The sequence below is a fragment of the Rhinoderma darwinii genome, chromosome 5, assembly GCF_050947455.1.
Source record: "Rhinoderma darwinii isolate aRhiDar2 chromosome 5, aRhiDar2.hap1, whole genome shotgun sequence".
In the NCBI taxonomy this organism is placed as follows: Eukaryota; Metazoa; Chordata; class Amphibia; order Anura; family Rhinodermatidae; genus Rhinoderma; species Rhinoderma darwinii.
This window is the reverse complement of record NC_134691.1, coordinates 231,314,293-231,333,109: the sequence shown is the minus strand read 5'-3', so window position 1 is coordinate 231,333,109 and position 18,817 is coordinate 231,314,293. Positions and strand designations below refer to the sequence as shown.

At 47.1% G+C, this 18,817-nt stretch overlaps 9 non-coding genes and 1 pseudogene across 9 annotated transcripts; all 10 read right to left on the bottom strand.

The window, feature by feature from the left end:
* Positions 1 to 187: 187 nt before the first annotated feature.
* On the bottom strand, positions 188 to 378 carry LOC142653674 (U2 spliceosomal RNA). The gene has a single exon (XR_012848597.1). It is a non-coding gene; the product is annotated as a U2 spliceosomal RNA (small nuclear RNA).
* A 1,234-nt stretch (positions 379 to 1,612) lies between these two features.
* Positions 1,613 to 1,803, bottom strand: LOC142653259 (U2 spliceosomal RNA). The gene has a single exon (XR_012848197.1). It is a non-coding gene; the product is annotated as a U2 spliceosomal RNA (small nuclear RNA).
* A 1,239-nt stretch (positions 1,804 to 3,042) lies between these two features.
* Positions 3,043 to 3,233, bottom strand: LOC142653549 (U2 spliceosomal RNA). Its single transcript, XR_012848477.1, has one exon. It is a non-coding gene; the product is annotated as a U2 spliceosomal RNA (small nuclear RNA).
* Positions 3,234 to 4,463: 1,230 nt separating this feature from the next.
* Positions 4,464 to 4,654, bottom strand: LOC142653258 (U2 spliceosomal RNA). The gene has a single exon (XR_012848196.1). It is a non-coding gene; the product is annotated as a U2 spliceosomal RNA (small nuclear RNA).
* Positions 4,655 to 5,892: 1,238 nt separating this feature from the next.
* On the bottom strand, positions 5,893 to 6,083 carry LOC142653257 (U2 spliceosomal RNA). The gene has a single exon (XR_012848195.1). It is a non-coding gene; the product is annotated as a U2 spliceosomal RNA (small nuclear RNA).
* A 1,238-nt stretch (positions 6,084 to 7,321) lies between these two features.
* LOC142653256 (U2 spliceosomal RNA) lies at positions 7,322 to 7,512 on the bottom strand. Its single transcript, XR_012848194.1, has one exon. It is a non-coding gene; the product is annotated as a U2 spliceosomal RNA (small nuclear RNA).
* Positions 7,513 to 8,754: 1,242 nt separating this feature from the next.
* On the bottom strand, positions 8,755 to 8,966 carry LOC142654322 (U2 spliceosomal RNA; annotated as a pseudogene).
* Positions 8,967 to 15,517: 6,551 nt separating this feature from the next.
* LOC142653255 (U2 spliceosomal RNA) lies at positions 15,518 to 15,708 on the bottom strand. The gene has a single exon (XR_012848193.1). It is a non-coding gene; the product is annotated as a U2 spliceosomal RNA (small nuclear RNA).
* Positions 15,709 to 16,951: 1,243 nt separating this feature from the next.
* Positions 16,952 to 17,142, bottom strand: LOC142653253 (U2 spliceosomal RNA). The gene has a single exon (XR_012848191.1). It is a non-coding gene; the product is annotated as a U2 spliceosomal RNA (small nuclear RNA).
* A 1,242-nt stretch (positions 17,143 to 18,384) lies between these two features.
* Positions 18,385 to 18,575, bottom strand: LOC142653252 (U2 spliceosomal RNA). The gene has a single exon (XR_012848190.1). It is a non-coding gene; the product is annotated as a U2 spliceosomal RNA (small nuclear RNA).
* Positions 18,576 to 18,817: the final 242 nt, after the last annotated feature.

Genomic DNA, 18,817 nt, shown 5'->3' with positions numbered 1-18,817 from the left:
ACGACACAAAACAAGAGGTGGCAATGTATTCATTAATTGCATTTAATCAATTAGCTCATTATCACTCATGCATTGTCCAACAGGTGTTGAAATAATGGGATTAAAAGGGGAGATCCCTTCAGAAAGACAGACACAATGGCAAACACAAAAAACACTTTTGGAATCTGATTTTAGTCAACACATAAGGAAAGGGTGCACCGGTCCTGGAAATACTGCAATACCAGGTCAATGCGTGGAGTGGACAGAGCAAGCTCTATTTCCATCTCCCTGTTCTAAAAATCCATTTAATATATGGTCCCCAGATAGGGGACGTATCAGATATTTAACTGATAAGAACAGATACTACACTTGATCTTAGCCAAAAGGCCAAGAAGCGATAACCCGAACGGGCCGCGCGTTGCCCGAGCCTGCCCGATACTGCTGTTCAGCCCTTGCAGCGATTCAGCCTACTTCTAGGCAATTCCATGGGGCCCTGCAGGCTCACACACTCACAGCTACACGGGAGGTGAATAAAGGCCGGAGAGGAAGCCAGACAGGATTTGCTTCTTTTGCTTGCACCACAATGCAGTGCTGAAAGAGGAGGAATCTACATAAAAACGCCTTCCTGGCAACGCCCAAATGCCCTGCTGCCATGCAGATAAACACTGGCAGCGGCAGCAAGTGCATGCCCACAGCCACCCCTTGTTCCTTCACACCTTGTATCAGCTGTAATCCAGTCCAGTCCAGTGCTGCCTGCTGAGCAGCACTGACCAACACTGCCTGGGCCCAGGCTTTTATCTCTGAGGCCCCATTATGATGTCAGAAAGCTGGCTCTGGCTCCTCAGGGCTCCACTATGACACGTGCAAAGTTCCGTCTGAACTTTATATAAGACGGTGCGGCTCAGTCAGTCACTCAGTGTTGCCTGAGAGGGCAACACTGCAACAGCCGGCCGCCAGGCTGTCTTTTTTTGCACAGCTAGTTGCCTCCAGGAGGCCACAAGAGGGAGACAAGGGACTGCAAAATGGAAAATAAGCATCCACCAACTTTACAGACAACTTCTCCTTGCTCCTACAACCTCCATCCTTGCACAGTTTGTTATTCTTCTAGGTAACATAGTAACAAATCCAAATTGCTGCTCTCTTTGTAGGCAAGCAAGGCTTTGTTGCAACTGCAATTCTTACTCCTTCTTGAAATGTAGGGACGACAGTACATTCCATCACATCCATCTAGTGTACACAGGTAGGTCCATTGTGGCGGGCGGGCGGGCGGCTTTAATGGCTGTTTGCTGTTCCCCTACTCCACTCCACTATTTGACTGTGGTGCTGCATCAATCAGTGGCTGGCTCAGGTGCAGCTCTTTAACTTACCTAAAAGGGAGGGCGGAGAGAAGACAAGGAAGGTGAATGAGCTGTTCCAATGTGAAATGCCGGAAACACAGACACACAGACGACACAAAACAAGAGGTGGCAATGTATTCATTAATTGCATTTAATCAATTAGCTCATTATCACTCATGCATTGTCCAACAGGTGTTGAAATAATGGGATTAAAAGGGGAGATCCCTTCAGAAAGACAGAAACAATGGCAAACACAAAAAACACTTTTGGAATCTGATTTTAGTCAACACATAAGGAAAGGGTGCACCGGTCCTGGAAATACTGCAATACCAGGTCAATGCGTGGAGTGGACAGAGCAAGCTCTATTTCCATCTCCCTGTTCTAAAAATCCATTTAATATATGGTCCCCAGATAGGGGACGTATCAGATATTAAACTGATAAGAACAGATACTACACTTGATCTTAGCCAAAAGGCCGAGAAGCGATAACCCGAACGGGCCGCGCGTTGCCCGAGCCTGCCCGATACTGCTGTTCAGCCCTTGCAGCGATTCAGCCTACTTCTAGGCAATTCCATGGGGCCCTGCAGGCTCACACACTCACAGCTACACGGGAGGTGAATAAAGGCCGGAGAGGAAGCCAGACAGGATTTGCTTCTTTTGCTTGCACCACAATGCAGTGCTGAAAGAGGAGGAATCTACATAAAAACGCCTTCCTGGCAACGCCCAAATGCCCTGCTGCCATGCAGATAAACACTGGCAGCGGCAGCAAGTGCATGCCCACAGCCACCCCTTGTTCCTTCACACCTTGTATCAGCTGTAATCCAGTCCAGTCCAGTGCTGCCTGCTGAGCAGCACTGACCAACACTGCCTGGGCCCAGGCTTTTATCTCTGAGGCCCCATTATGATGTCAGAAAGCTGGCTCTGGCTCCTCAGGGCTCCACTATGACACGTGCAAAGTTCCGTCTGAACTTTATATAAGACGGTGCGGCTCAGTCAGTCACTCAGTGTTGCCTGAGAGGGCAACACTGCAACAGCCGGCCGCCAGGCTGTCTTTTTTTGCACAGCTAGTTGCCTCCAGGAGGCCACAAGAGGGAGACAAGGGACTGCAAAATGGAAAATAAGCATCCACCAACTTTACAGACAACTTCTCCTTGCTCCTACAACCTCCATCCTTGCACAGTTTGTTATTCTTCTAGGTAACATAGTAACAAATCCAAATTGCTGCTCTCTTTGTAGGCAAGCAAGGCTTTGTTGCAACTGCAATTCTTACTCCTTCTTGAAATGTAGGGACGACAGTACATTCCATCACATCCATCTAGTGTACACAGGTAGGTCCATTGTGGCGGGCGGGCGGGCGGGCGGCTTTAATGGCTGTTTGCTGTTCCCCTACTCCACTCCACTATTTGACTGTGGTGCTAACATCAATCAGTGGCTGGCTCAGGTGCAGCTCTTTAACTTACCTAAAAGGGAGGGCGGAGAGAAGACAAGGAAGGTGAATGAGCTGTTCCAATGTGAAATGCCGGAAACACAGACACACAAACGACACAAAACAAGAGGTGGCAATGTATTCATTAATTGCATTTAATCAATTAGCTCATTATCACTCATGCATTGTCCAACAGGTGTTGAAATAATGGGATTAAAAGGGGAGATCCCTTCAGAAAGACAGAAACAATGGCAAACACAAAAAACACTTTTGGAATCTGATTTTAGTCAACACATAAGGAAAGGGTGCACCGGTCCTGGAAATACTGCAATACCAGGTCAATGCGTGGAGTGGACAGAGCAAGCTCTATTTCCACCTCCCTGTTCTAAAAATCCATTTAATATATGGTCCCCAGATAGGGGACGTATCAGATATTAAACTGATAAGAACAGATACTACACTTGATCTTAGCCAAAAGGCCAAGAAGCGATAACCCGAACGGGCCGCGCGTTGCCCGAGCCTGCCCGATACTGCTGTTCAGCCCTTGCAGCGATTCAGCCTACTTCTAGGCAATTCCATGGGGCCCTGCAGGCTCACACACTCACAGCTACACGGGAGGTGAATAAAGGCCGGAGAGGAAGCCAGACAGGATTTGCTTCTTTTGCTTGCACCACAATGCAGTGCTGAAAGAGGAGGAATCTACATAAAAACGCCTTCCTGGCAACGCCCAAATGCCCTGCTGCCATGCAGATAAACACTGGCAGCGGCAGCAAGTGCATGCCCACAGCCACCCCTTGTTCCTTCACACCTTGTATCAGCTGTAATCCAGTCCAGTCCAGTGCTGCCTGCTGAGCAGCACTGACCAACACTGCCTGGGCCCAGGCTTTTATCTCTGAGGCCCCATTATGATGTCAGAAAGCTGGCTCTGGCTCCTCAGGGCTCCACTATGACACGTGCAAAGTTCCGTCTGAACTTTATATAAGACGGTGCGGCTCAGTCAGTCACTCAGTGTTGCCTGAGAGGGCAACACTGCAACAGCCGGCCGCCAGGCTGTCTTTTTTTGCACAGTTAGTTGCCTCCAGGAGGCCACAAGAGGGAGACAAGGGACTGCAAAATGGAAAATAAGCATCCACCAACTTTACAGACAACTTCTCCTTGCTCCTACAACCTCCATCCTTGCACAGTTTGTTATTCTTCTAGGTAACATAGTAACAAATCCAAATTGCTGCTCTCTTTGTAGGCAAGCAAGGCTTTGTTGCAACTGCAATTCTTACTCCTTCTTGAAATGTAGGGACGACAGTACATTCCATCACATCCATCTAGTGTACACAGGTAGGTCCATTGTGGCGGGCGGGCGGCTTTAATGGCTGTTTGCTGTTCCCCTACTCCACTCCACTATTTGACTGTGGTGCTGCATCAATCAGTGGCTGGCTCAGGTGCAGCTCTTTAACTTACCTAAAAGGGAGGGCGGAGAGAAGACAAGGAAGGTGAATGAGCTGTTCCAATGTGAAATGCCGGAAACACAGACACACAGACGACACAAAACAAGAGGTGGCAATGTATTCATTAATTGCATTTAATCAATTAGCTCATTATCACTCATGCATTGTCCAACAGGTGTTGAAATAATGGGATTAAAAGGGGAGATCCCTTCAGAAAGACAGAAACAATGGCAAACACAAAAAACACTTTTGGAATCTGATTTTAGTCAACACATAAGGAAAGGGTGCACCGGTCCTGGAAATACTGCAATACCAGGTCAATGCGTGGAGTGGACAGAGCAAGCTCTATTTCCATCTCCCTGTTCTAAAAATCCATTTAATATATGGTCCCCAGATAGGGGACGTATCAGATATTAAACTGATAAGAACAGATACTACACTTGATCTTAGCCAAAAGGCCGAGAAGCGATAACCCGAACGGGCCGCGCGTTGCCCGAGCCTGCCCGATACTGCTGTTCAGCCCTTGCAGCGATTCAGCCTACTTCTAGGCAATTCCATGGGGCCCTGCAGGCTCACACACTCACAGCTACACGGGAGGTGAATAAAGGCCGGAGAGGAAGCCAGACAGGATTTGCTTCTTTTGCTTGCACCACAATGCAGTGCTGAAAGAGGAGGAATCTACATAAAAACGCCTTCCTGGCAACGCCCAAATGCCCTGCTGCCATGCAGATAAACACTGGCAGCGGCAGCAAGTGCATGCCCACAGCCACCCCTTGTTCCTTCACACCTTGTATCAGCTGTAATCCAGTCCAGTCCAGTGCTGCCTGCTGAGCAGCACTGACCAACACTGCCTGGGCCCAGGCTTTTATCTCTGAGGCCCCATTATGATGTCAGAAAGCTGGCTCTGGCTCCTCAGGGCTCCACTATGACACGTGCAAAGTTCCGTCTGAACTTTATATAAGACGGTGCGGCTCAGTCAGTCACTCAGTGTTGCCTGAGAGGGCAACACTGCAACAGCCGGCCGCCAGGCTGTCTTTTTTTGCACAGCTAGTTGCCTCCAGGAGGCCACAAGAGGGAGACAAGGGACTGCAAAATGGAAAATAAGCATCCACCAACTTTACAGACAACTTCTCCTTGCTCCTACAACCTCCATCCTTGCACAGTTTGTTATTCTTCTAGGTAACATAGTAACAAATCCAAATTGCTGCTCTCTTTGTAGGCAAGCAAGGCTTTGTTGCAACTGCAATTCTTACTCCTTCTTGAAATGTAGGGACGACAGTACATTCCATCACATCCATCTAGTGTACACAGGTAGGTCAATTGTGGCGGGCGGGCGGGCGGGCGGCTTTAATGGCTGTTTGCTGTTCCCCTACTCCACTCCACTATTTGACTGTGGTGCTGCATCAATCAGTGGCTGGCTCAGGTGCAGCTCTTTAACTTACCTAAAAGGGAGGGCGGAGAGAAGACAAGGAAGGTGAATGAGCTGTTCCAATGTGAAATGCCGGAAACACAGACACACAGACGATACAAAACAAGAGGTGGCAATGTATTCATTAATTGCATTTAATCAATTAGCTCATTATCACTCATGCATTGTCCAACAGGTGTTGAAATAATGGGATTAAAAGGGGAGATCCCTTCAGCAAGACAGAAACAATGGCAAACACAAAAAACACTTTTGGAATCTGATTTTAGTCAACACATAAGGAAAGGGTGCACCGGTCCTGGAAATACTGCAATACCAGGTCAATGCGTGGAGTGGACAGAGCAAGCTCTATTTCCATCTCCCTGTTCTAAAAATCCATTTAATATATGGTCCCCAGATAGGGGACGTATCAGATATTAAACTGATAAGAACAGATACTACACTTGATCTTAGCCAAAAGGCCGAGAAGCGATAACCCGAACGGGCCGCGCGTTGCCCGAGCCTGCCCGATACTGCTGTTCAGCCCTTGCAGCGATTCAGCCTACTTCTAGGCAATTCCATGGGGCCCTGCAGGCTCACACACTCACAGCTACACGGGAGGTGAATAAAGGCCGGAGAGGAAGCCAGACAGGATTTGCTTCTTTTGCTTGCACCACAATGCAGTGCTGAAAGAGGAGGAATCTACATAAAAATGCCTTCCTGGCAACGCCCAAATGCCCTGCTGCCATGCAGATAAACACTGGCAGCGGCAGCAAGTGCATGCCCACAGCCACCCCTTGTTCCTTCACACCTTGTATCAGCTGTAATCCAGTCCAGTCCAGTGCTGCCTGCTGAGCAGCACTGACCAACACTGCCTGGGCCCAGGCTTTTATCTCTGAGGCCCCATTATGATGTCAGAAAGCTGGCTCTGGCTCCTCAGGGCTCCACTATGACACGTGCAAAGTTCCGTCTGAACTTTATATAAGACGGTGCGGCTCAGTCAGTCACTCAGTGTTGCCTGAGAGGGCAACACTGCAACAGCCGGCCGCCAGGCTGTCTTTTTTTGCACAGCTAGTTGCCTCCAGGAGGCCACAAGAGGGAGACAAGGGACTGCAAAATGGAAAATAAGCATCCACCAACTTTACAGACAACTTCTCCTTGCTCCTACAACCTCCATCCTTGCACAGTTTGTTATTCTTCTAGGTAACATAGTAACAAATCCAAATTGCTGCTCTCTTTGTAGGCAAGCAAGGCTTTGTTGCAACTGCAATTCTTACTCCTTCTTGAAATGTAGGGACGACAGTACATTCCATCACATCCATCTAGTGTACACAGGTAGGTCCATTGTGGCGGGCGGGCGGGCGGGCGGCTTTAATGGCTGTTTGCTGTTCCCCTACTCCACTCCACTATTTGACTGTGGTGCTGCATCAATCAGTGGCTGGCTCAGGTGCAGCTCTTTAACTTACCTAAAAGGGAGGGCGGAGAGAAGACAAGGAAGGTGAATGAGCTGTTCCAATGTGAAATGCCGGAAACACAGACACACAGACGACACAAAACAAGAGGTGGCAATGTATTCATTAATTGCATTTAATCAATTAGCTCATTATCACTCATGCATTGTCCAACAGGTGTTGAAATAATGGGATTAAAAGGGGAGATCCCTTCAGAAAGACAGAAACAATGGCAAACACAAAAAACACTTTTGGAATCTGATTTTAGTCAACACATAAGGAAAGGGTGCACCGGTCCTGGAAATACTGCAATACCAGGTCAATGCGTGGAGTGGACAGAGCAAGCTCTATTTCCATCTCCCTGTTCTAAAAATCCATTTAATATATGGTCCCCAGATAGGGGACGTATCAGATATTAAACTGATAAGAACAGATACTACACTTGATCTTAGCCAAAAGGCCGAGAAGCGATAACCCGAACGGGCCGCGCGTTGCCCGAGCCTGCCCGATACTGCTGTTCAGCCCTTGCAGCGATTCAGCCTACTTCTAGGCAATTCCATGGGGCCCTGCAGGCTCACACACTCACAGCTACACGGGAGGTGAATAAAGGCCGGAGAGGAAGCCAGACAGGATTTGCTTCTTTTGCTTGCACCACAATGCAGTGCTGAAAGAGGAGGAATCTACATAAAAACGCCTTCCTGGCAACGCCCAAATGCCCTGCTGCCATGCAGATAAACACTGGCAGCGGCAGCAAGTGCATGCCCACAGCCACCCCTTGTTCCTTCACACCTTGTATCAGCTGTAATCCAGTCCAGTCCAGTGCTGCCTGCTGAGCAGCACTGACCAACACTGCCTGGGCCCAGGCTTTTATCTCTGAGGCCCCATTATGATGTCAGAAAGCTGGCTCTGGCTCCTCAGGGCTCCACTATGACACGTGCAAAGTTCCGTCTGAACTTTATATAAGACGGTGCGGCTCAGTCAGTCACTCAGTGTTGCCTGAGAGGGCAACACTGCAACAGCCGGCCGCCAGGCTGTCTTTTTTTGCACAGCTAGTTGCCTCCAGGAGGCCACAAGAGGGAGACAAGGGACTGCAAAATGGAAAATAAGCATCCACCAACTTTACAGACAACTTCTCCTTGCTCCTACAACCTCCATCCTTGCACAGTTTGTTATTCTTCTAGGTAACATAGTAACAAATCCAAATTGCTGCTCTCTTTGTAGGCAAGCAAGGCTTTGTTGCAACTGCAATTCTTACTCCTTCTTGAAATGTAGGGACGACAGTACATTCCATCACATCCATCTAGTGTACACAGGTAGGTCCATTGTGGCGGGCGGGCGGGCGGGCGGGCGGCTTTAATGGCTGTTTGCTGTTCCCCTACTCCACTCCACTATTTGACTGTGGTGCTGCATCAATCAGTGGCTGGCTCAGGTGCAGCTCTTTAACTTACCTAAAAGGGAGGGCGGAGAGAAGACAAGGAAGGTGAATGAGCTGTTCCAATGTGAAATGCCGGAAACACAGACACACAGACGACACAAAACAAGAGGTGGCAATGTATTCATTAATTGCATTTAATCAATTAGCTCATTATCACTCATGCATTGTCCAACAGGTGTTGAAATAATGGGATTAAAAGGGGAGATCCCTTCAGAAAGACAGAAACAATGGCAAACACAAAAAACACTTTTGGAATCTGATTTTAGTCAACACATAAGGAAAGGGTGCACCGGTCCTGGAAATACTGCAATACCAGGTCAATGCGTGGAGTGGACAGAGCAAGCTCTATTTCCATCTCCCTGTTCTAAAAATCCATTTAATATATGGTCCCCAGATAGCGGACGTATCAGATATTAAACTGATAAGAACAGATTTTTTTTAAGTTGGCTACCCCTTTTCAGGGGTGTCAATGATTTATTTCATAAAAAAATACAGTTTACAATAAAACCAACTTTTGTACAAATGAATAACAATAAAATCAATATTTCATTGCATTACATTACATAAAAGGGACATGGTGGCAAATCTTTATATGTTGGAGTTCCATTCTTTCACAAACCATTTATTTAGAAGGGTGGCATTTCTTTTTTTGTCTAATAAATAATAAATGTACATTTCGCTAAAACAAAGACCTAAAACATCATCAGTAGATAAAACATCGTGCTTAAAAATCAGGATGTTCCTGGCCTTCCATAGAGCTTCTTTGGCGCAATTCATCGTCTTCCACGCTATTATCTTTTGGCTCGCGGTTGGGCATCCAAATAGTCCATATAAAATATCTTCATAATTCAAGTCTTTCAGGTCTGCCATCTTTGCCAAAAGAGGGAATATTTTTTTCCAAAATTCCTTCGCAAAATCACACGTCCAAAAAATGTGTCGAACCGTTTCCTCGGCCTGGCAGCCTTCCCTCGGGCAGACGGCAGACCTCGCGAACCTCCTTCTGTATTGGAATGCCCGGCATGGAAGACATTGATGAATGCAGCTCCAGGCCAGGTCCATCTGTGTATTAAAAAGATAAAACACATTAATAATTTTGAAGATAAAAGCACTTCGTTCCTCATTAAAATTCTCAATCCTGCTGACCGTCTCACTTTCTCTTAAGTCTTTAATTAACTTTTTACTATTTTTCAGCTCATTTACATTTTTTCCCTTCAGGTTGAATAAGGTCACTATCTTTTCTAAAATCACATAGTTTATTGAGAGTTTAAAAGTGTAAGGTGAGGATAAAACAATGTTGAACCACCCAAACCTTCGCATTAAAAACCCTGTATTAAAACGTAAAAAATAGGACCAATAATGTTCTTTAAAAAAGGAATTAAAACAGAAACTGAAGAACTTGATTAAAAGAAACCTGTTAAAATTCGGAAAATCTTTGCCACCCTTCGGTTTGGATTTCATCACAATCTCTCTTTTTAGTTTCTCCATTCTGGAACTCCAAAAGAAGGTAAAACATGCTTTAGTAATTTTTTGCAATAAAACCGTGGGGGGAGGGAAAACCATACTTAGATATAAAAGCAGGGGTAAAATGACCATTTTAATAATTAAAACTTTTCCCTCCATGGTAAGTTTTCTCATGTTCCACATACATATTTTTTGATTTACCTTCTGCGCCACCATGTCCCAACTGATAAAACCATTATCGCACTCACTGAAGGAGACACCTAAAATTGTAATATTATCTGACACAGGGACGGGTATGTCTCTAAAAGCCATGCTTCCTATATTTAAAATATTACTTTTGTCGAAGTTCACCTTAAAACCGGAAGCACAGCAATAAAACTCAATTTGTCTGAGGGTTCTCTGAAGCGACAGGGTGTCCCTGCAAAAAACCGCTACATCGTCCATGTACCCCACTGCTTTAGCCTCTACGCCGCCACCCCCGGGCAGGGGGACTCCACGTATTAACTTATCGCGGCGAATTGTACACAGTAGAGGCTCTAATGCGCAAATAAAAAGCAGTGGGGACAAGGGACACCCCTGCTTCACCCCTGAGTTTAAAATCACGTCCTGTGTCTTAAAACCATTCACTAAAATTTTGCTTGTGCAATCTTTATAAAAGGCTTTAAGTGATAATAAAAATCCTTCAGGTATACCCATACGCTCTAAAACCTTAAAAAGATAAAAATGAGAGACACGGTCGAACGCCTTCTCGAAGTCTATAGATAAAATGGCTAATTTACCTCTTCTAGACCTCGTGTCCTCAATTACGTCTTTTATCAGGTTAAGATTATCCCAGATGCTGCGGCCTGGCACCCCACACACCTGGTTAGAGTGTACAATGTGGGGTATTATGGCTTTTAATCTATTTGCGCACACTTTTGCCATTATTTTATAGTCGCTATTCAGAAGGGTTATTGGTCTCCAGTTCTTCAAAACTGCGATGTCACCTTTCTTATGTAGCAGGGAGACCTCACCCTTCCGCCAGGACTTAGGCAGCATCTTGGAATTAAAAACTTCATAAAAAAGGCTAAAAAGATCCTCTTTTAAAATGTCATAAAATTTGACATAAAACTCACTGGGTATACCGTCCGGTCCGGGAACTTTTCCGGCTTTAAAACTCTTTACCGTTTCTAAAACCTCCTGCTCCGTCAGCTCCTGTAATAAAAAATTCTGGGAGACAGGGTCTAAAACAGTAGTAATCTCCTTCAGTGAGTCACGCATAAAATTATGATCCACAGTTTTAACACTAAAAAGGTCAGCATAAAACTCATGAACTTTACTTAAAATACCCTGTACATCTGACACACCTTCAATATTTTTAATAATAGCCTTTTTATTGTTAATTTTTTTAAAAAAGTACCTGGAGCAGGTCTCATTCTCCTCCACATGCTGAATTTTGGAACGGAAAATGATCTCTTTGCCTTTCTGCTCCAGGCACTGGGCTATTTCTTTTTTTAAGTTAGTGATGTCAGTTTTAACGTCAATTTCATTATCTCTCATCTTGTACAGGGTCTGCAGACGGGTGCTGAGAATTTTAAAAAAAGCATGTTTTTCTCTGGCTTTCGCCACGCTCTTTTTAATAAAAAATTCCTTTATTCTTTTTTTCATTTTCTCCCACCATGCACTGATGGGAGTACGCATGTCTCTCCCCCGCCTGCATTTTTGGTAAAATTCAATAAAATCAGTAAAAACCTGTGGATCATCTAAAAGGGAAACATTTAACTTCCAGGACTTCTTACACACCGGTTTATTAAAATCACGCTTTACATAAAATGATAAAAGCTTGTGATCTGAAAAAACATTAGTTAAAACTTCACAATTAAAAGGCAGTACATTCTCATTACAAAAAATAAAATCTATCCTGGAGCTACAGGTGGCGTTGCTCCAGGTAACGCCGGCTTCCTCTGGGCTGCTCCTATTACATTCTTTGTACAAATCAGTTAATTTAAAATCATTTACAATATCTTTGAGCAGTCCAGAGGTCTTATCGTAATTCCTACTTGTAGCACTGGTAAGCCGGCGTTCCCCCCTCAGGATACAGTTAAAATCACCTGCGAGGATAAAAGGCTCAGTTGTATTAATAAAAAGAGGTAACATTTCTAGCATCTCTGCTCTCTCATTTTTGTCAGGTGAGCCGTAAAAATTTAAAAACTGCCATTTTACGCCGTCAATAAAAGCTTTAACCAATAAAATACGTCCTGGAAGAATCTCTTGGATAAAATCAATAAAAACGTTTCCCTTAAAAAGAATGGCGACCCCTGCTGATCTGGACTCGTTAGATCCAGACCAGACTGATGGACCATACTTCCAATCCTCTTTGTATTTATGGTACTTCATTGCATGGGGAATGCCGCACTCCTGCAGGAAAAAAACAGAGGCTGCCAGGCCAGATAAAAAACTGAAGAGAGCAACCCTTCTGACTTTGGACTTGGCGCCCCTCACGTTGAGGGAGATCCCCTTTATTTCAGACATCGTGGAGATTTGATTGTGTTAGTCTTGATTTTAAAAAAATAAATAATCGTGTTACTTAAAATCAGACTTGGCCTCCACCAGCAATACCAGAAATCTCGCTTGAACTCATCTCCCCGCCCTCGTCTGACTCTAGCGAGAAAGGGGATGATTCAGGAGAGGAACTACCTTCCGTGAGCGTCGAGCCAACAGCCCTCATCTCGTATACAGGGAGTCCAGATTCACACAGCCTTACCTGGGTCTCTAACGGCTGACCATATAGGTCTGTATCGGGTGGGTCCCCCAAGGGCCCCGCCGCTCCCCCCTGAGGCCGTGCAGGCCGTGCAGGCCGTTCTAGAGGGGGAGGTTGCGCACATGGCGGGGTGTCGGTTGGCTCGGGGGGAACAGCGCCCACCCTCCTCACCAGTAACGACGAGGGGGTGGTCCTAGGAGGAGCCTCACTTTGCTTTACGGACGTATCCATTTGCTCCTCCCCTGTCACCCCCCTACCGGCACGCTCCTGTTTACCCTTTTTACGGGGACCCACTTTCAGCCAACCTTCCTCTTCAGACTCCGTATCTAGAGACCCAGGATTGGGAGCAGGCCCGGCATCCACTGAGCAACCAGCACTCTGGGATGCCTCAGTTATCTCACTGGCCTGCCCCTTCTCAGCCTTACGTTTGGCTTGGCGTTTTTCTTTCGCACTGGACTCCCTTCTCTCCTCTGAGGCTGTTGGCTGTGAGGTACCTGCTTTGGCTCCAACAGACCGTACTCTTGAAGCCCAGGTACCCCGCTGCTCCTTTGCAGCACTGGCTTGTTCCTCTCCCTGAGGGCGGGGCTGGTCCACTGGTGGAGCACGTGGGGGCGCCCCGGGTTGCTCTTCTTCTCCGCTTCGGTACCTATGAGGACAAGAAAAATACAAGTGACCAGTTTTTTGACAAAAGTTGCATTTTTTTTCTTCTGTGCACTCCCTTATATTGTGCTCTTTGCTTCCACAGTTTCTGCAGGTGACATCGCAGTTAAAACTGGTATGTCCATAGGTACCGCAAGCCCTGCAGAAGTTTGGCATCCCTGAGAAGTAGAGGTCGCCATTCACATTTCCAATTTTAAAACGAGCCGGTGGTAATCTCGTTTCTTGGGTGGAGGGGTCCTTAATCAGCGTAACTAAAAACTTCCATTTGGCGGTCCACACTCCACACTCGTTCATCACTTTCCCCAGGAGTTTGACATTTTTGAAGTAGGCAGCTAGAAATGCTGCCACTTCCATATCTCTCACATATGGGGAATACATTTTAATCACCACGAGTTTGGTTATTTCAAATTCATGCTCTACTACCTTGACTCCCGCTGCTACGAGTTCACCTTGTTTCCTCTCAGCTCGGTCCATAGCATCACGGAGTATTCCTTCTCCCATGAAGGTGACATCGTAGATTCCTCGCTTCGGGTAGTCCTGGATAGCCAAGAGCTCGTTCTTGTGGACCGCCAGCAGATCTTCCAAAATGGCGTGGACTAAAAATTTAATACCACGGGGACCGCCTCCACCCTCTGCCACGATAAATCGTGCAGAATTCTTACGCCGGGCGTACACCGGCACCGCATCGGGTTCGCCTGCCATTAGCGTGGCCAGGTCGAACCGCACAGCTTTCGCTGCGCCCCTTGTCTTACGGAGACCAAGGGGCTGGGGGGGATCGCAACTCGTTGCTCAGGACTAAGCCTCTCTCCCAAATAGCAGCACGGGGGTGAAGTCCAGGCGAACCTGGACGATCCCCCGAGGCCGAGAGAGAGGGTACCTGAGCACCTTCTGACTAAAAACCTCCTGTATAAATACACTTGGTCTTAGCCAAAAGGCCGAGAAGCGATAACCCGAACGGGCCGCGCGTTGCCCGAGCCTGCCCGATACTGCTGTTCAGCCCTTGCAGCGATTCAGCCTACTTCTAGGCAATTCCATGGGGCCCTGCAGGCTCACACACTCACAGCTACACGGGAGGTGAATAAAGGCCGGAGAGGAAGCCAGACAGGATTTGCTTCTTTTGCTTGCACCACAATGCAGTGCTGAAAGAGGAGGAATCTACATAAAAACGCCTTCCTGGCAACGCCCAAATGCCCTGCTGCCATGCAGATAAACACTGGCAGCGGCAGCAAGTGCATGCCCACAGCCACCCCTTGTTCCTTCACACCTTGTATCAGCTGTAATCCAGTCCAGTCCAGTGCTGCCTGCTGAGCAGCACTGACCAACACTGCCTGGGCCCAGGCTTTTATCTCTGAGGCCCCATTATGATGTCAGAAAGCTGGCTCTGGCTCCTCAGGGCTCCACTATGACACGTGCAAAGTTCCGTCTGAACTTTATATAAGACGGTGCGGCTCAGTCAGTCACTCAGTGTTGCCTGAGAGGGCAACACTGCAACAGCCGGCCGCCAGGCTGTCTTTTTTTGCACAGCTAGTTGCCTCCAGGAGGCCACAAGAGGGAGACAAGGGACTGCAAAATGGAAAATAAGCATCCACCAACTTTACAGACAACTTCTCCTTGCTCCTACAACCTCCATCCTTGCACAGTTTGTTATTCTTCTAGGTAACATAGTAACAAATCCAAATTGCTGCTCTCTTTGTAGGCAAGCAAGGCTTTGTTGCAACTGCAATTCTTACTCCTTCTTGAAATGTAGGGACGACAGTACATTCCATCACATCCATCTAGTGTACACAGGTAGGTCCATTGTGGCGGGCGGGCGGGCGGCTTTAATGGCTGTTTGCTGTTCCCCTACTCCACTCCACTATTTGACTGTGGTGCTGCATCAATCAGTGGCTGGCTCAGGTGCAGCTCTTTAACTTACCTAAAAGGGAGGGCGGAGAGAAGACAAGGAAGGTGAATGAGCTGTTCCAATGTGAAATGCCGGAAACACAGACACACAGACGACACAAAACAAGAGGTGGCAATGTATTCATTAATTGCATTTAATCAATTAGCTCATTATCACTCATGCATTGTCCAACAGGTGTTGAAATAATGGGATTAAAAGGGGAGATCCCTTCAGAAAGACAGAAACAATGGCAAACACAAAAAACACTTTTGGAATCTGATTTTAGTCAACACATAAGGAAAGGGTGCACCGGTCCTGGAAATACTGCAATACCAGGTCAATGCGTGGAGTGGACAGAGCAAGCTCTATTTCCATCTCCCTGTTCTAAAAATCCATTTAATATATGGTCCCCAGATAGGGGACGTATCAGATATTAAACTGATAAGAACAGATACTACACTTGATCTTAGCCAAAAGGCCGAGAAGCGATAACCCGAACGGGCCGCGCGTTGCCCGAGCCTGCCCGATACTGCTGTTCAGCCCTTGCAGCGATTCAGCCTACTTCTAGGCAATTCCATGGGGCCCTGCAGGCTCACACACTCACAGCTACACGGGAGGTGAATAAAGGCCGGAGAGGAAGCCAGACAGGATTTGCTTCTTTTGCTTGCACCACAATGCAGTGCTGAAAGAGGAGGAATCTACATAAAAACGCCTTCCTGGCAACGCCCAAATGCCCTGCTGCCATGCAGATAAACACTGGCAGCGGCAGCAAGTGCATGCCCACAGCCACCCCTTGTTCCTTCACACCTTGTATCAGCTGTAATCCAGTCCAGTCCAGTGCTGCCTGCTGAGCAGCACTGACCAACACTGCCTGGGCCCAGGCTTTTATCTCTGAGGCCCCATTATGATGTCAGAAAGCTGGCTCTGGCTCCTCAGGGCTCCACTATGACACGTGCAAAGTTCCGTCTGAACTTTATATAAGACGGTGCGGCTCAGTCAGTCACTCAGTGTTGCCTGAGAGGGCAACACTGCAACAGCCGGCCGCCAGGCTGTCTTTTTTTGCACAGCTAGTTGCCTCCAGGAGGCCACAAGAGGGAGACAAGGGACTGCAAAATGGAAAATAAGCATCCACCAACTTTACAGACAACTTCTCCTTGCTCCTACAACCTCCATCCTTGCACAGTTTGTTATTCTTCTAGGTAACATAGTAACAAATCCAAATTGCTGCTCTCTTTGTAGGCAAGCAAGGCTTTGTTGCAACTGCAATTCTTACTCGTTCTTGAAATGTAGGGACGACAGTACATTCCATCACATCCATCTAGTGTACACAGGTAGGTCCATTGTGGCGGGCGGGCGGGGCGGGCGGGCGGCTTTAATGGCTGTTTGCTGTTCCCCTACTCCACTCCACTATTTGACTGTGGTGCTGCATCAATCAGTGGCTGGCTCAGGTGCAGCTCTTTAACTTACCTAAAAGGGAGGGCAGAGAGAAGACAAGGAAGGTGAATGAGCTGTTCCAATGTGAAATGCCGGAAACACAGACACACAGACGACACAAAACAAGAGGTGGCAATGTATTCATTAATTGCATTTAATCAATTAGCTCATTATCACTCATGCATTGTCCAACAGGTGTTGAAATAATGGGATTAAAAGGGGAGATCCCTTCAGAAAGACAGAAACAATGGCAAACACAAAAAACACTTTTGGAATCTGATTTTAGTCAACACATAAGGAAAGGGTGCACCGGTCCTGGAAATACTGCAATACCAGGTCAATGCGTGGAGTGGACAGAGCAAGCTCTATTTCCATCTCCCTGTTCTAAAAATCCATTTAATATATGGTCCCCAGATAGGGGACGTATCAGATATTAAACTGATAAGAACAGATACTACACTTGATCTTAGCCAAAAGGCCGAGAAGCGATAACCCGAACGGGCCGCGCGTTGCCCGAGCCTGCCCGATACTGCTGTTCAGCCCTTGCAGCGATTCAGCCTACTTCTAGGCAATTCCATGGGGCCCTGCAGGCTCACACACTCACAGCTACACGGGAGGTGAATAAAGGCCGGAGAGGAAGCCAGACAGGATTTGCTTCTTTTGCTTGCACCACAATGCAGTGCTGAAAGAGGAGGAATCTACATAAAAACGCCTTCCTGGCAACGCCCAAATGCCCTGCTGCCATGCAGATAAACACTGGCAGCGGCAGCAAGTGCATGCCCACAGCCACCCCTTGTTCCTTCACACCTTGTATCAGCTGTAATCCAGTCCAGTCCAGTGCTGCCTGCTGAGCAGCACTGACCAACACTGCCTGGGCCCAGGCTTTTATCTCTGAGGCCCCATTATGATGTCAGAAAGCTGGCTCTGGCTCCTCAGGGCTCCACTATGACACGTGCAAAGTTCCGTCTGAACTTTATATAAGACGGTGCGGCTCAGTCAGTCACTCAGTGTTGCCTGAGAGGGCAACACTGCAACAGCCGGCCGCCAGGCTGTCTTTTTTTGCACAGCTAGTTGCCTCCAGGAGGCCACAAGAGGGAGACAAGGGACTGCAAAATGGAAAATAAGCATCCACCAACTTTACAGACAACTTCTCCTTGCTCCTACAACCTCCATCCTTGCACAGTTTGTTATTCTTCTAGGTAACATAGTAACAAATCCAAATTGCTGCTCTCTTTGTAGGCAAGCAAGGCTTTGTTGCAACTGCAATTCTTACTCCTTCTTGAAATGTAGGGACGACAGTACATTCCATCACATCCATCTAGTGTACACAGGTAGGTCCATTGTGGCGGGCGGGCGGGCGGGCGGGCGGCTTTAATGGCTGTTTGCTGTTCCCCTACTCCACTCCACTATTTGACTGTGGTGCTGCATCAATCAGTGGCTGGCTCAGGTGCAGCTCTTTAACTTACCTAAAAGGGAGGGCGGAGAGAAGACAAGGAAGGTGAATGAGCTGTTCCAATGTGAAATGCCGGAAACACAGACACACAGACAACACAAAACAAGAGGTGGCAATGTATTCATTAATTGCATTTAATCAATTAGCTCATTATCACTCATGCATTGTCCAACAGGTGTTGAAATAATGGGATTAAAAGGGGAGATCCCTTCAGAAAGACAGAAACAATGGCAAACACAAAAAACACTTTTGGAATCTGATTTTAGTCAACACATAAGGAAAGGGTGCACCGGTCCTGGAAATACTGCAATACCAGGTCAATGCGTGGAGTGGACAGAGCAAGCTCTATTTCCATCTCCCTGTTCTAAAAATCCATTTAATATATGGTCCCCAGATAGGGGACGTATCAGATATTAAACTGATAAGAACAGATACTACACTTGATCTTAGCCAAAAGGCCGAGAAGCGATAACCCGAACGGGCCGCGCGTTGCCCGAGCCTGCCCGATACTGCTGTTCAGCCCTTGCAGCGATTCAGCCTACTTCTAGGCAATTCCATGGGGCCCTGCAGGCTCACACACTCACAGCTACACGGGAGGTGAATAAAGGCCGGAGAGGAAGCCAGACAGGATTTGCTTCTTTTGCTTGCACCACAATGCAGTGCTGAAAGAGGAGGAATCTACATAAAAACGCCTTCCTGGCAACGCCCAAAT